Source organism: Falco cherrug, chromosome 20 (assembly GCF_023634085.1).
Source record: "Falco cherrug isolate bFalChe1 chromosome 20, bFalChe1.pri, whole genome shotgun sequence".
NCBI lineage: Eukaryota > Metazoa > Chordata > Aves > Falconiformes > Falconidae > Falco > Falco cherrug.
Window position 1 is genome coordinate 748602 of NC_073716.1, and position 15364 is coordinate 763965.

The window sequence follows — 15364 nt, forward strand, 5'->3', positions numbered from 1 at the left end:
GCGCACGCGCCTTGCGCGCCCTTGCGCCCCCTGCCGGGCCGGGGGAGGAACTGCACGGGCACCCCGGGCTGGGGCGCGACTTGGCAGCTCACCCGCACCGCGCCGGCTGGGAGTTGCCTGGCACGCTCGCCGTGCTGGGGCGGTGGGGTTTGCACACTCGCCATGCCAGAGGCGGTGGGGTTTGCACACTCGCTGTGCTGGGGCAGTAGGGTGTGCACAGTCGCTGTGTGCCGGCGGCGGTGGGCTCTGCACGCTCACCGTGCCGGAGCCTGGGTGCCAGGGCTGGCTGTGGAGGCTTTGGGCTGTGCCTGGGCAGGGGCAGTGGCCGCGCAGCCCTCGCCCCGCCAGCCGGTGAGCAGAGGCACCTTCTGCAGGGTGAGGGTGCGGCAAGGCCGGTGCCCCACTGCCAGGCTGGTGCCCTGCTGCTGGCCCTCGCCGGCCCCAGGGAGCTCTAGCAGCGCTCTGGGGTGCTGCTGCAGGGGGAGGGGCACCCAGCGCCTGCTCCCACCCCGGGGCTCTAGGGGCAGGCAGGGGGCACCGGCTGCAGCCTTTGGCCCTGGGGCAGGCCGAGGGGAGGGTGGCACTGGGGCCTTGCAGCCCCCCAGGAGATGGGCTGTGGGGTGGTGCGTGCTGTGCAGGGAGCGCTAGGGCCTAAGAAAGGGAAATGGGGTACGCCAAGAGCTTTTTCGGCTCTTTTGCTCTGCGTTAGCTAGCTGGAAGATCCCTTTTACTTGAGGGCTACAGGCTGTCTTTCGCATTTCTAGCTCCTCTACTGGAGAGTGGCTTTATTCATGAAGAAGGTTCTGGGGTCCCATCTCTGGTCTCAGAAGTAAGGCACAGTTGAAATGCACTGTTACTCTTAGAGGTGCAACCCTCAAAACAGGCGGCCATGCTGGCTCGTGGCTCTATCAACACGCACAAATACCGGAGCTACCTCTGTTACTTCCACCTGGTCCTGGGAGAGCTGCGGCTCAACTTGGGGATGTGCCTGGTCTGGGAGGCTAAAATCCTCCCTCTGCTTACTGCAACTGCTCAGGGTGGCTCTTTGTACTGTATTGGGAGTGCCTGTGTGGAGTCACGAGCCCTTTTGTGCAAAGCAGTGAGCTCTCTGAGGTGGCCTTATTTCTGTTGGCATTTTAAGCTAGAGAAGATGCTTTAGGCGTGCTCATTCACGAGAGCAGCAGCGCAGTGCTGACGGGTGTCCTCACACCCGGCTGCTGAAGGTGCTGCCTTACGCTGCCCCATGAGCGGGTGACAGCAGGCAGCTCTCAAAGCCCCTCCAAAACCTGGAGGGACGCTCCCAGGGAGCACGGGCTGTGGCCTGGCCCCATACAGCCCCAGCAGGTGACAAGTGGTGGCTGGCCGTGGGTGCCTGGGGTTGAACTGGGACACCACCACAGCGGTGCTCCAGCTGGTGTACCTAACTGGTAACCTTCCTAGGAACTCTGTGTGCCTGTGGTAACTTCACTGCAAAACCCACCAGTGGTACTGCACTGGTGGTAATGTAGTCCTCTGCCTTCCTTTCGAGTAGGACTGCAGTCTTGTCCTGACTTAAAATCACGGACCACAGCCTGCGCTGGTGCCTACACCCCTCGGCTCCCCTGTGAGTGCCATCCTGTGGCAAGAACAGGGAAGACTTCAAGGTCAGGCAATCTGCAGATGGCCACCAGCATGCTCCGGGGTGAGCCGGAGCAGTTCAGGCCTTCAGTCTGCTGGCAGTGGCATTTGGTAAGCAGCCTGTTCCGCCCCAAAGCGACGTGCTCTGTCTCCGCAGAACTGGCAGAGCCGTGGTGGCTGCTCTCTTCCAGGAATAAAGTCCTTTCTGGCATCTCTGAAGTTTGTCAGCGAAGGGTGCAGCTAATGCCAGGAGCATTGATCAGGCTTCAGCCCTGCGAGCTGCTGCTGGCATCTGGGAAGAGGCTGCGAACACCCGGGGCTTGTGCTTGAGGGAGAGGAGCTGCTGGGGCTGTTGGCCTGGGTATGCAGACATAAAGGGATCCTGAATTCTCTGCAAGCACTTGATGCCCTTGTGTCATACCAGGTCCAAGCGAGTCTTGACTTTGTGTGATGTGAGGCCAGGAACCTAGTAATTCCCACAAGGTCACATAAGTGAATGCATCCTCTAACTCCCTAATGAGTCACCCCTGCCTCTTACAGATCCACAGTGTTTAAATGATTGGGAAAGTCTCTTCCAGCAGGTAATTTAGAAATGGAATTATAATTAATTAAAAACCCATATCCTTAGGGGTATTGGGTTGTGTATCTTCTATTTGTAAGTGCTGGGCTCCGCATGCCTTCCACACTGCTCAACTGAAGAGGAAAAGGAATAATTTCTCTCCAGCTGGGGTGGGGCAAGAGGGATGTGTACAAGGTGGTGCACGTGCCTCAGTCTCGATTTGTCAGGTCTCTCCATTTGCCAAAGCGGTCAGAGGGAAAGTGGTGAATTTGTTTTGCCCGTGCCTGGTGCTGCTGCGAGGTGAGGACCTTGCCGGCTGGCTCTTTCTGCTGAGTCACAGCCTGCTCGCTGCCTGCGAAGTCCTAACACCGAGGGTGTTTCTGTCTCTGATTTACATCTTTATAGTCCTGCTGGCCTCGGCAGGGGTTATAGGGGTGTATTGTGCTCCAACTGTCTGTGGAAATGAAATGTAAGTTCACTGCAGTTGGAGAGAACTGTGTCCGAGTTGCAAATACGTGCATTTTGTTTCAACTTGTGAGGAACTGAGCCTGCTGAGCTGTAATCCCCTCTCAAACAGCAAAGTTACATGCAGAGTCAGAACTGCTGGGGAAGGTTTGTGTGAGCTGCCTTCTGGTCTGCTCAGCGCAGGCCTGGGTAATGCCCGCTGTCCTGCTGTTCCTGACAGCGTACGAGCATGGCTGGGAAAACCGCCTGTGTAACGCCCAGCTGCCCGCTGCCATCTCCATGGAGCGGCTTCAAAGCATGGCGAGCTTACGAAACCCAGCTGGCTCCCTGGTCCGATGCCATGTCCACATTAGCATGCCCTGGGAAGCAAGTCTGGCTGCCTGGGGCTTCCTTATTTAGGAAGGGGTCATATTGTGGTCTATCAGCATGCTATAGCATCTGGAATTGTTTCAGGAAGATCAATCCTGTCTCCTTGCTGGGAAAGATTTTGAAAATGATTAGCCCATTTCCTTTTTTTTATGTGAACTTTTAAGGGCCAGGTTGCAAAAGGGGTCTAAGTAGTACTGTAATGGAATTAAGCTAGTGCAGAATTTGAGTATTTACTTCAGCTAGGATCATTATGGTTTTGCAAAAACCATCCTTCATCTGAGTTAAGTGACCGAAATGAAGCAGCCTGTGGACAGACAAGGCCCTGGGGACATCAGACTTCAAAAGCACTATAACCCAGAATTCATAACACAGTTGTAGTTTTGCAGGTCGGTTCCCACTGCAGGTGAGACCTCAGAAATTGCATCCTACCTTCTGTAGCACCTACGAGGGAAAACCTTGATACAGTAGTGAAACAGGTTACAAAACTCACCTGTGAGGAAAATGAGCCTTGTCTTTGAAGAAACAGGTATGGAAGATACAGGCTTAATAATTTCTTCTGTAAAGGTTTCCTTTATAATTTGATGTTAAAAATAGTGTCTTTTTTTCCACCTGGCAGCAGTGTGGGCCAAAAGGAGTGGAGGGGAACAGCAAGCCTGGACCGAGTTAGAATGGTAGGATAAATTCAGATTCTTTCTCCTACAAACAAAACTACCCTATGAACATGAAGCAGCCAGAAGAGCTCTGTGCAGTAATTAAAGTCTGCATCAGCTGTCACCCTGCTGTGTGTACAGGTAAGAAATCTGCCTACAGAGTGTTTCTCCGCAGTTCTTAGCCAGCGCACGATCTGTCGATGACTGTGAGCTCATTCCACTTGGGGCTTGAAGCACTCAGCTGCACTTCGGGACTCGGGCTGTTCCAGCAGTTCCCGTAACATCTCTGTATTGCTGCAGCAGCAGCATCCTGCATCCAACCAGTGCAAAAGAGCGTGCCTGCCGGTTCAGGCAGCAGGGGTGAAGGGCTGTTGTACCTGAGATGTAGTACAAAATGAGTGTGTTGCTGCGCAGTAGGGCTTTGCATCAAAGGGATGGAGGATCTGCAGCAAGCTAGAGGTGTGTGTTAAGACATAGGGAGCGAGGGCACCTGAACAAGGGAATCTTCTCCTAGTTGCTACCTCTCTGATGTGGACATTCAGCCTGTGTTTTTGGCCCTGCAGGGTGTTGGTGAGGAGGAGAAGCTTTATGTAGATTTGACTGTCTTTGCAGAAGTCTTGTTTACTAGGAATATCCATGTGCTTCTATTTCTCTGAACACAGATGGAATTCAACAGCAAGATACTAGATACTGAGCCTATTTGCTCATTGTGCCTTTTCTAGATAGGACTGCTTATGACACTCAACAGTTTTTCAAGTACTGCGCCACCAGGTTTCTGTGGCTGTGCTTTGGGCCAGGATGGTGCTCGCTTGTGTGACTGCAGTCCTGGAGAGCTGACTACGGGGAACCGTTGCTGTTTTTCTTGAGGCTGGCAGTACTGTGGTCCATCAGCTGACAGATTTAATTCTTGACTTGCCTTTGCCAACAGAACTTCTAAATGTCCAGAATGTGGTAAGAATGGCTGTGCCTGAACATCAGCTGGGACTGGCTAATGATGCTTCCCAGCCCATGGTTGCTTGGATCCAGAAGGGACTTGGTGCCTGGTGAGCTGAGAACTCTGGCAGGCAAAGCTGAGCTTTGAGATTATTTCAGAAAGCCAGGTATCATTGTGCTGATTACTTTGTGTTAAGAAATGAGGGCAGAGAGTCCTTTTAGTTTTGTCTTTAGATGATGAAATAGTCCTGTTTAAGGATGCTCAGCTCATTCGCAGTCAGTCTTGTGTTCCCGGTACATCAGTACTGCCTGTAGGAAGAGCTGCTGTTCCAGAATTGGACTCTAGCTGCTTGCACTTAAGTTCAAATTCATCTTGTTCTGTGGTGTCTCACATGGACAGATCCACTTGTAGCACTGTAGTATTTATTTTACAATTCCCAAAGCAATGGTATCTTCTTGAGAGAAGTTGTGTCTATCCTGGGAAAATTCTCCAGCTAATTTATCGTGGCTACTTTTTAGCCAGTTTAAAAATGGGCAGAAAAGAGCCATTTCCCTGGTTTTAGATTCCTCACCTGTTTCTACTGACCTGAAGAAAATCCCTATCTCATAGTGTTGTCTGTTCATAAATCCAGATTATATTTTTCCCCCACTCATATGACTGTACTTTGTACTTCCACGGTTATTGATACTGTAGTAAGAGAAGGGCTTTGTCTCTCCATAGACCTTTCCCAACCCAGTCTGCCTTTAAAAACCTCTGGTGCTGCAGGTTCTGTATCTGTTTCTTTTTCTGCTATTGATTTTCTTTTCACAGTCTCTGTCAGAAACCTTTTCTTAAGACTGGACACTTGCCCTCGATTTGCACCTGAATGTTTCTCAGGAAAAAGCTGAAACTTGGGGCCTGACAGAAGATCCTTCCTGCAGTTTCTCCACTAAATCCAATTAGCAGGGCTTGTAAACCTGTAACACAAGGCAGTAATTCCACTGAGGGATCTCTGCTGTGTCCATAATGCTCCTGGGCATCTCATTGCTTTTCCAGATGAAGCAAGCAAGGTGGAAAGGGATCTTTTGCGAGTATTGCTTGTTTCTTCAGCCTCTCCCTCTACCTTCCAGCGCTTCAGGCTGGGTTGCGGGCCCTGTGTTGGGTGGTGAGGGCACCCTGGTGCCTCAGGGTGATAACACATCACCCGTTGATGTGCGGAATTAAACTCTATAACTCACGGTAAGTTATAAAGCAAGTATGTTTATTGCGGCGCCGGGTGCAAGGGGGATCGCCTCTCCTAACTTGCACACTTGGCTGTACTCACAATACATATTTATACAGTGAAATTGCTTAGTTCTGCCCAAAGTCTACACCTACTAACTAGTTATTGGTTAGTTGCTTTCTTGCTTCAATTTAAAGGTATAGTTCATTTTAAATGTACCGTGCATGCTCCCTGAGCAAGGGATCTACCCTCTTTGGGGGGGCCATTTGAGTAGGAGGTCGGGATCCATTATTTTATCCTAGTGTCCTTGAGTCTTATCACTTAAGTAGTTTTTCTTTTAGCAATTAGCACATCCCTGTAAGGCGGCTACTGATTTACATTCTTGTGGAGCTCACCTACATCTGTACTAACTGTTCCTTTCGAAGTGCTGAGCAGGCCAAGCTCCAGACCTTCTCTCGCAGACGGTGAGGCTCCTGCCTGCCTGTTGATGGTTCCTGTTATCTATGCAACTCCTGCCTACAGAGTTTTAGGTTTTTCACTGTATTTTCTCGCATCACCGTTGGCTCCTTGGCATAGGTGTCTACTCAGACGCTAAGGACAGCTGCCCACCACTGTCCCTCCATGGCATTCTGGGGCTTGTTGGTCGTGCAGACAGCAGCCCAGAGCCGCCTGCCCTGTGCACAAGACTGCTGTCTCTGTAGTGCGGTGCTTGCCATGGACAAGGTTGTGCCAGGATGGCTGCACACTGTAGCTGCTGCCGGGGGCTGGCGAGGAAGGGACGGGCGCTGCCAGCAGCTCGCTGCCCTCAGCGCGTTCATCTCCCGGGATATGGCGGGCAGCGGCCCGCAGCAGCGCCGCGCCTCAGCCGGTGGCTCCGTCCCCCGCCGCAGGTGGCTGCGTGGGACGCGTGGCCAAGCGGGAGCCAGGGCGGCGCGTCCCCTCGCCGCGGGGCTGTGACAGGCCTGGGTGGGGGGGGCGGAAGCTTGGGGGGCTGGGGGGGGTGGGGGCGCGGGACCCCCGGGAGAGCCCCACACCCACCTCCCCTCAGCGCCCCCTGCGAAATGGCGTCGGGCTGGGGCGGCCAGCGCGCGAGCGCCCCCTGCTGGGCGGGGCCACGCGCGCCCGCGTGCCGCAGACAAAAGACCGCGGCGGCCCCTCCCGCCCCGCCCCGCCCGCCGCGCATGCGCCACCCGCCGCCGGGGGGGCCCTCCGGGATGGGGGGCAGGGAGCAGTGCGGCGCATGCGCCCTGCCGCTGCGCGCCCCCCGCCGGCTCGGCGAAGGTTCCGGAGCTCGCGCGCGCCCCCCGGCCCGCCCCGCCCCCGCCCCGCCCGCGCCGCCGCTGTCACTCGCCGCCCGGCTCCGGTGCGGACTCCCCTGCAGCGGCAGGTAGGGCCCCGGCGGGAGGCGGGATGGGGTGCTACACGGCCGGGCCCCCTCTCCCCGGTCTCCGGGCGCTGCGTTTCGCTGTCCCCACGCTGAAAGCCTGAAACGGGTGGAGCAGAAAAAAAAAAAGCGCCCCACCAAAACGCCTAAAACCAGCCATTTCAGCCCAAAAAACCGCTGCGGAGGGGCGCGTCACCCCCGGTTGCCGGTGTGCCCGGGGGCCGCCTCGGCAGCCCGCTCGCTGCAGCAGTGCGAGGGGCGTCCCCTGCGGCAGCGCTGCCGCCCGGCTGCAGGTGCGGGGAGGGAGGGTGGGGGGTGGATTTTTTTTTTTTTTTTTCCCTTTCCCCTTTTCAACGTTTTTTTAACCCCGTTCCCTGCGGCAGGTGGGGCCGGGGGCTGTGCCGGCGGGGCTGCGGCAGGAGGGGTGGGCAGCGCCTTCCCACCCCGGCGCGGTGCCATCTTCTGCAGCCGTCCGTGGGGAGGGGGGAAGGCGGGGGGCAGCTGTAATTAAAACAGGTAAATTAATCAATAATAGAAAACCATGAGGAAAAAGGCGGTTCAAAAAACCGGAGCTGTCACGCCCAGCCCGAAATGTTGGGGTGGCAAGCGTTATTGAGGTCACGGTGCCCCGGAGTTGCCGTGCTTTGTGCATCCCCCAGGTGCCCCAGCCGAGAGGTTCCAATATTTAACGTTAACGGCGCGGCGGCCCCAGGTGGGTTCCCGTGCTGTCCGACCCCCGCGTGTCTGCCAGCCGGGCTGGGGATGCTGGTGCCCAGCCCGGTGGGCTTGGGGCTGGGGTGGTGCTTCTTGGCGTAACTGGTGGTGTCAGCTCTCCTGGATGTGCCTCGCACCTCACAGGCATCCCTGCATCCTGCCGAAATGGTCCCCTTGTCCCTTTCATTAGCTTCTTTCTGTGCTGCTTGTTCTTCCTTGTCCTAAAATCGCACCAGGCGGGGCGGAGGTCTGGCCCCCTTCCTGGGCTTTCCCTTTTTTCCTGTAGTTGCTGAGTATTTCTTTGTTTTAAGCCTAGCTAAACAGGTGCAAAATGGGAAGTTTTTCTGCCAGGTGTTTCCAGGCGGGCTGCGTGGCACACCTGCCCTCCTGGCTTGGAGCAATTAAACCCATCAGGAGTAGAAACCACTTACTTCAGGTAAGGGATGGAGATTTCTGCCTGCATCCCTGTCTGCCATGTTAGCACAAGGGAGGATTTGGCTAGGGAGGATAATTTTCTTTTTTTTTTTTTTTTTTTTTTTAACACCTAGAAATGCAGTCCTGTTGTTTGTTCACAGAGGGTAGCTGCCATCGCGTTAAAGGGAGTTTCTCCTTCCATTTGCTGGTGGTACCACCACGCGAGGTGCAGCTCCATTTGCAGCAAGAGGCTGGTCTTGCTTAGAAACGGGCTTGCTGGAACAAGCAGCTGAGATGAGCTAAGCTGTCACTTCAGCAATTTGTATGCAGTATATTCCTGAGCTGTCCTGCGTTTATCTGCGTGGATCTGGGCAGATGTCTAATGTGTGTCTGAATGAGTGGAACAAAATTCACTACTGAGAATCATTAATTTGTTATGTCGAGCAATGGCTGCCCTCTTGCATCTGATGAAGGGTTTTTGCATTTGCTGCCAATACCTCACGTTTGGAGTGTTTAATGGTTTTCCTTGTGCAGTTCAATTTTTTTGCGTTTTTCTCTCAAGGTAGTCAATCAAAACAGATCTCAGTTGAGTGTTTACTGGCTGCTCTTGAGAGAAGGAAAATCAAAATCTCATTCTCTCTAGAAATGAGAAATAGGCTAACCCAGTTACACTTTGTTCCCTCTTGATATGCAAAATGATTGTTTTTTACCCCAAGATGTGCAACTTAAGGAGAAAAGCAAGGTGCTGGCTGACTTGCCTGTAGTGCATAGGGGTTATCCAGGTGGATAATTCACACCTGTAAAAGTGTTGCATTTTCTTGCTCTAGATAGAGTAATGGTGTTTGAAGGGAGGTGTATGGCTGTGGCATACATCCCCGTGCCATCCCCCAACGTTAGCAGAGGTACCTCATGCTGTTGAATGCCCTTGGAAATGAAGGCTTGCCTTCAGGGCTTTGGAATTAAGATGCAGGTGGGGTTTGTTTTTTGAGACCCAGCTCTTGTGTTCTGGGAAAGTGAGATGCCTGTCCCAGAGGTTGGTTGCTTGGGTCTCCATCCTCCATAAGGCTTGATTGCAGTACGAGAGGATCTTAGGACAGCTGAGTCTTGAACACACAGAACTTAAAATGAAACACTTGGGCGAGGTCTGTTTGGTGTAAAAGGTTTTTAGGTCATTAGTGTGTGCATGGAGATGCCCAGTACTGTGGGTATGTCTTTATCTTGCATGGCAAGATGGCCAGAAGCTGACCCTTGAGAAACTTGAGGTAGCTCTGCCTGTTTTAATGAGTGAAAGTGTGTAGCATGGTTGTTGTTATTTGAAGCCTTTAAATGAAGACTCTTGTTTCTCTCTAAAAGAGGACCCATTTGTTCAGCCCTGCTCTGGAACAGCTTGCTGCTGACCTGCAGCTTTCAGGTGAACTTGTTACAAAGGTCCCACCTGACATGAACATGAGACACATCAACATATTGTGGGTCTCTGCCAAGGCTATTAGCTGCTCTGGAAGGGGCAGGTGGCATCACTGATAAGATACGGACATTTACCCTTCATCAGTTGGGATTAGCTGAGATGAGGACAGAAGTGACAGGACCTCTGTGTGAACCTGTGGGGAGCTCCCGTGGAAGGGAAATGGGTCCAGTCCCTGCAGGTGACAAGTGCAATAGTATGGGTTTTGTGGCCCTCCCTTATTACATGCCCTTTTCAAGTACTATGTTAAGTATTTACAGGTCAGGCTTCTAATTAGTCTTCCTCACCCTGCATCAGTTCCTCTGTATTGCCTTGCTGTCCTCTGCTTCTAGCCTCTTTCTAACCGAGGCATTTAGTTCAAACTGTCCCATTGCCTCTATGCTTGATAAACTGCAGTTTCAGCTGGACCAAGTAAACATATTTATCTGTCCTGAACAAGGAGTGCTGCAGCTTTCTCTTTTCCTTCCTGAGAGCCATGGGGAAGTCTGCTCCCCTGGCCAGGAGAGCAGTCCTCGCAGGATAAAAGTGAGGGAAATGTGGCACTGTAAACTGCTCTTTCCATGTTGAGGCTGAGCCCAATGTAGCTAGTCAGGGATACTTGCAGCATGCCAGTAAGGTAGGTGTCTTATTCTTCTGCCTTTCATGTTCCTCTGCTTCATTTTGGAAAAATTCTGTTCTTCATTGCATGCTTGTGGATCTGTGTTGCATCATTGTCTTTTTTTTTTTTTTCCCCAGGGTTTTGCCAGTCATGGGATTTGGAAGTGGTTGTATTTGCTGGGGCTTAGCTGAGCGGTTCTTAATGTGTAGTAGCAGGGAGTAATGCAAATTGCTCCTTGATGATGTTTATATCCTCATTTGGAAGTTGGGCTTTGCAGCATCATGTGGCCGTTAGAAACGGCTGGGGAGAGCCACGTTGAAAATGCTTTTGAGATGGTGTCTCTGCTGTTCCTTCTGAAAGCCAGTGTTCATCAGCATAGGAGAACAAATTGTCCAGACACAAATTGTCCAGCAGCACAACTGTAACCACTTTGCCTGTTGGAGTGTCAGTGTGCGCCTGTATGGACGGTTGGCATAGCTGTTCGAGATGTGGGTGCTGGGGTGTGTCCACATCCAGACTTTCAGACAAATCCCTTTTGGTTTGCAAAGTGTTGAAAATCGGATTATGAAGCAGTGTCTGAGGGGAAATGCTGAGGGTGGCCGTTCCCTTTTTTCCCAATAGGAATGTTATTCAAAAGCTGGAGAAAGCTGTAGATTTGAGTTTGTCTTGAGCAGAATAAGCTTATCTTCCCAGCCCAGTGCGCTGATGAGGCTTGGTTGTTGTCTCTGCATCTTTTGAAGGAGTGTTGCTAATTTAGCTGTAGCAATGCTCTGATGCTTGATGAATCAAGAAAGAATCAGGGTGCTGGCTTCAACCCAGCTCCCAGTATTTTCCAGTTTGCTTAGCCTGCTGGTGGTTGAGGTCAGTTGGCTAGTAGGTTGGCTTATTGCTTCCTAGGCTGTGTGCTGGCTGTATGTAGGTGTGGACAGAGAGTCAGAAGCCTGTAGTGAAGTGCCCTGGACTTGTGACAGACTTTTGTGTCCTTCATCTGGGTGATGCTGAGAGGGTGTGCGGTGTGTTAGGGCTGTCACTGGTGGAGCTGCTGGAATGTGGCGCAGGTTTAGGAGGGCTGTGGCTCTGCACGCAGGTGAAGCCACCAGCCCATGAACAACAGGGTTGTGCGTTGTGCTTTCTGGGTATATGGCTTGCTGCAAGGCCTACAAAGCACTGTGAACCCTTTCTTGCAGAAGCAAAACAGACCTCTTAAGCTGTATTAGAACAGCTGAGGCTGTTAAACAAAATGAGGGATGTTTCCCTTGTGTGCCTGCCCATAGCCAGGTGGAGGGGGAACCCCAGACTCAGCATCTTGGCTATTCCCAGCCTCTGCTTAGAAGATGCACCAGCTGATGGCTTGGGAGGACAGCAGCTTTCAGAGGACCTCTATTGCTGCAGTTGCATCGGAGCTGGCTGGCTTTCTAGGTTTTTCTACCCATCCAGTGTAATCTCTTTCTGCCTCGGGAGCTTTGCTTGCTTAACTGGTGTTTAGACTCCAGAGGTGGGCTGGCATGGTGTCTGGGGCTCACCCCAAGGGCATGTCCTTGCACTTGGGGGTGCTCATCAATGAAGAAGGCATTGCTGTAATGCATGGGTTGCATAGGCTGGGCTTTGCCTACCTACGGAGACAGAAAAGAAAGGAAATTGCAGAAGTAACTTGAACTGGATTGCTAATCCTTGCAGAGCAGTGCAGAGATGTTCCCACTCATCGCAGACCAGTCCTGGGAAGAGAATGAGGGTGAGTGGTCCTGGGCAGAGGTCAGTGGGCTGTTTGGTGGCAGGCAGTCCTGACAAAACCTTGCAGAGCATCAAGCTGGCTCAGCCCCACCAGAGGTGCAGCCCTCAGTTTGGGTCACTGCTCCTGCCTGGAGGTGCATAAGCAGTGGCGTGTCTGCTCTGTGCAGTGCTCCCACCTGCCTTTTTAAGATGAACAGCCCTCAGTCCCAAGCTGTCTTTGCAGGTCACCCCAGGTTGTGGTGGTTATAGCAGAAAACTAAAGTGGACCTTTAGGTAATCCCTTGTGTGGTTAAGGTGGGCACAGCTCTGCTGTGAGGGACTGAAGGCATCTCTGAATCTCTTGCAGCAGGATGGATCTCCTCCATCCACGAGTTGTAGCTGTGTTTGGCAGTGAAATCTGCTGGTTGTAGGCTGCTTTTTTTTTTTTTTTTTGAAGTGCCTGTGGAAAGCATATGCAGTTTACACTGGAGTCTGGAGGAGCTGTATCTGTGCCTTTAGACTTGAGTGGATTTTCTTTGCAAGTCTAATAAGCCCTTCATGCTCCTCAAATCAATCCACTGATTTTTCCCTTTCCCTTCCAAGCAGTCCGATCAGTAAAGGCAGTCATTACATGTGGCGTGGCTTGTGTTTTCAGTGTCTTTTCTTTAAATATCCAAGAAAAGGGAGCACCAGGGGATACCTTCTGTTAAGCTAAAAGGATTATCGCTGCAGTTGCGCTAATTATTTCCATCTTTGCAGCCTCCCTGCTGTACCTGCCCTGACCTCTCTTCCTAGAACAGATCTGGTAGCCCTGTCTGTCCATCTTTGCCTCTGTGCCCTCCCTCAGTGCTGTCCTTGAATTACTTCGGAGCAGTTGGTGGGACTGCGCCATCAGTGCCCTGGGAAGGCAGGTCCATTTGTCCCTCAGCTGTCCGATTCAGTTGGCCAGTGTGTGTGTTGCTCTTCGGTGAGCTGTGGCTCAGCTGTCTTTGATGCTGCTGTAAGGCACATGGGAAGGATGAAGGCTGATGGGGGTCATTGTGGGACGAAGTGCAGTCTTAAGGGACAGATTATACAAGCCCGTGGGAAGGAGGACTGTATTAAACTGCCATTCGTGGGGAAACCTAGCACTTACAAGAGGTGATGAAACCACTTGTGTTCATGGGTTTTAATAGCATGTGTGACTTTGAATGCTGTGTGCTACAGAGTTGCAGGGCTTTCTGCCACTTGTCAGCATTTCACTTTATGGCTGCCCATCAGCTCCTGTCCCAGGCTGTCTGCCTGGAAGTGCCTGATGTAATTTCAGATGGATTTCATGAGTGTGTCAAGTCACTCGCTGCAGAATGAAATTCCTTGGGGTGTTTGTAAATGGCTCAAAAATATCTAAACAAGCCTCTCCCCTGATCCTTGGACACATCCAGCTCAGCGATGTGCATGTTTGTGCTGGCCTGGAGATCCATTTCTGAGATAAATCAGCGGTCTTCCACACATTGGAAAGAAGCATTTGCTGGGATGCCCTTTTGAAGTTGAAACTGGAGAAGCAGGAGGGTGTGTGTTGAGAGTGGTGAAATACTTCTCTGACTAAGAAACATTTCATCTTTAATTTGATCAAAGCTTGACTGAGATCCTGGATGCACTGGCTTGGTCTTACTGTGACGGTGTGTGTGTGTCTTGCTCACATGCAGCTCTGCTCCTTCTTTCTCTCAAGTGTTGTTTCATGTGAGATTCCTGGTACAGGGAACACATTTGGCCAGATGTGTACATTCTCGGTTGAGCTGAGGGCAGAGCAGGCCTGTCACAGTCAAGATGAGAGGCAAGATGGTGGGCAAGTAATTTTTGTCTTGGCTGGCTGCTGTGGTCTCATGTATCCAGGTAGTGGGGTGAGTCTTTGGCAGAGGGTGAAGGATGGTGAGTGCAGGCATCACATGAGCTTTCATCGGGCTGAGATGCAGCAAAATGCAAGTGGAAGGACAAGAAGGGGGCTGAAGAGATGCAGTAAAGCTAGCTGAAGGTTTTGTGCATACTGTATTCTCCCTGGGTCCCTGTCCTGGGAAGGGGCTGTTGGATCAATGACTGGAAGTATGGTGTTGCGAGGGTTTTGGGAGTAGGTTGAAAACTTGCTTGTGCTGGGGTTATAGGTGACAAAATGTCCCTGACCTGGTTTGCAGGGCTCAAGGTGTGTTCATTGTGTGGTTAGTTTGAGGACACAGCGATGACAGAAAGGGTTTGCCGGAAGAGACTGTCCCAAGAGAAGGGATAATCTAGTGGGATGAGCTTCCTGGAGGCTGGTTTGTAGCTCTAACCTTTTGTGAATTCTCAGGGTTCTGTGTCAGTGCAGGCTGGCAAGGGGAGCCTCTGCATAAAAATACAATTTTTATCTGAAAGTGTACTTCACTTTGGTATGGTCAGAAGTAAATGAAACCTAAGATTTTGTAAATGTGGCTTGTGTTCCTTTCCTAATGCTGACCCTCCTTTTACAAAGTGCTGACCAGCTCCATGCAGGTGCTGAGTATTTTATTACCCTCCCACTGCAGATCCTGGATGTGATGGGGTAGGAGTTGCAGGACTGAATTACCTTTGTGGTTTAAGGTGAGACCTGTGACGAAGCTGGCTCGTATGGTTGTGTTACAGAAGTGGAGTTTCACGTGCTCTCTGCTGGTAGCTGTAGCTTGTGGTGTCAGACATCAGATGTTTGTGAGCCCAAAGCTGGGTTTTAATCTGAAGTCAGAATTGCCTTTTGTGGTTCATTTTCAGATGCTGCTTAGTCTGAATTCAAGGGCAGACTTTAAGCAAATTCTGCCCTTTGAAGTTACTACTTTATTTGTAGTTTTACCTACTGCCTCATCAGCATGATAAATGATGCTGCCCTGGAGCTAGCTGGAGGGGTTTGCAGAAGTAGCTTTTAACAATGGACATCTCCAAATTGGACAGAAAACTACATGCTTTTCCCTTTTCTTCTGCTGTAATAATGGAGAGCCTGGCGGGCATATATAAGCAGAAGTAATAAACGTTGCCGTTGGGTACAAAAAGGAAAACGGGTTAAAAATCCAGCTAAAGATCTACTGCCTGAGCTGTGGTGTTGCTTGTAGACACTGCCCATCAGTAAGCAAGAGAACAGAATCAGAAAGGCTGGGACTAAGATGAGGGTATTGGACCTATCCTGTGACAAAGGGAGTGACTCTGGGGCTTGCAAAGAGGAGACTTGCGGGGGTTGTGGTGGTGGATGGGTGATCTGAAAAAGGGCAACTGTGAGCTGGAGAGAGGATCTACCACGATGCAGCTAGGTT

General features: G+C 51.6%; 1 protein-coding gene across 4 annotated transcripts in view; it reads left to right on the forward strand.

Moving 5' to 3' along the window:
• The first annotated feature begins 7044 nt into the window (after positions 1–7044).
• Positions 7045–15364, forward strand: part of MAPT (microtubule associated protein tau) — a 52934-nt gene continuing 44614 nt past the window's right edge. For 3 of the 4 annotated variants that reach the window (XM_055697834.1, XM_055697836.1, XM_055697837.1), the window contains exon 1: positions 7046–7182. The gene's annotated coding sequence lies outside the window, so the exon portion shown is untranslated. Of the gene's footprint in view, positions 7183–15364 lie in introns of all 4 variants that reach the window. The other variant, XM_055697838.1, reaches the window with a different exon arrangement.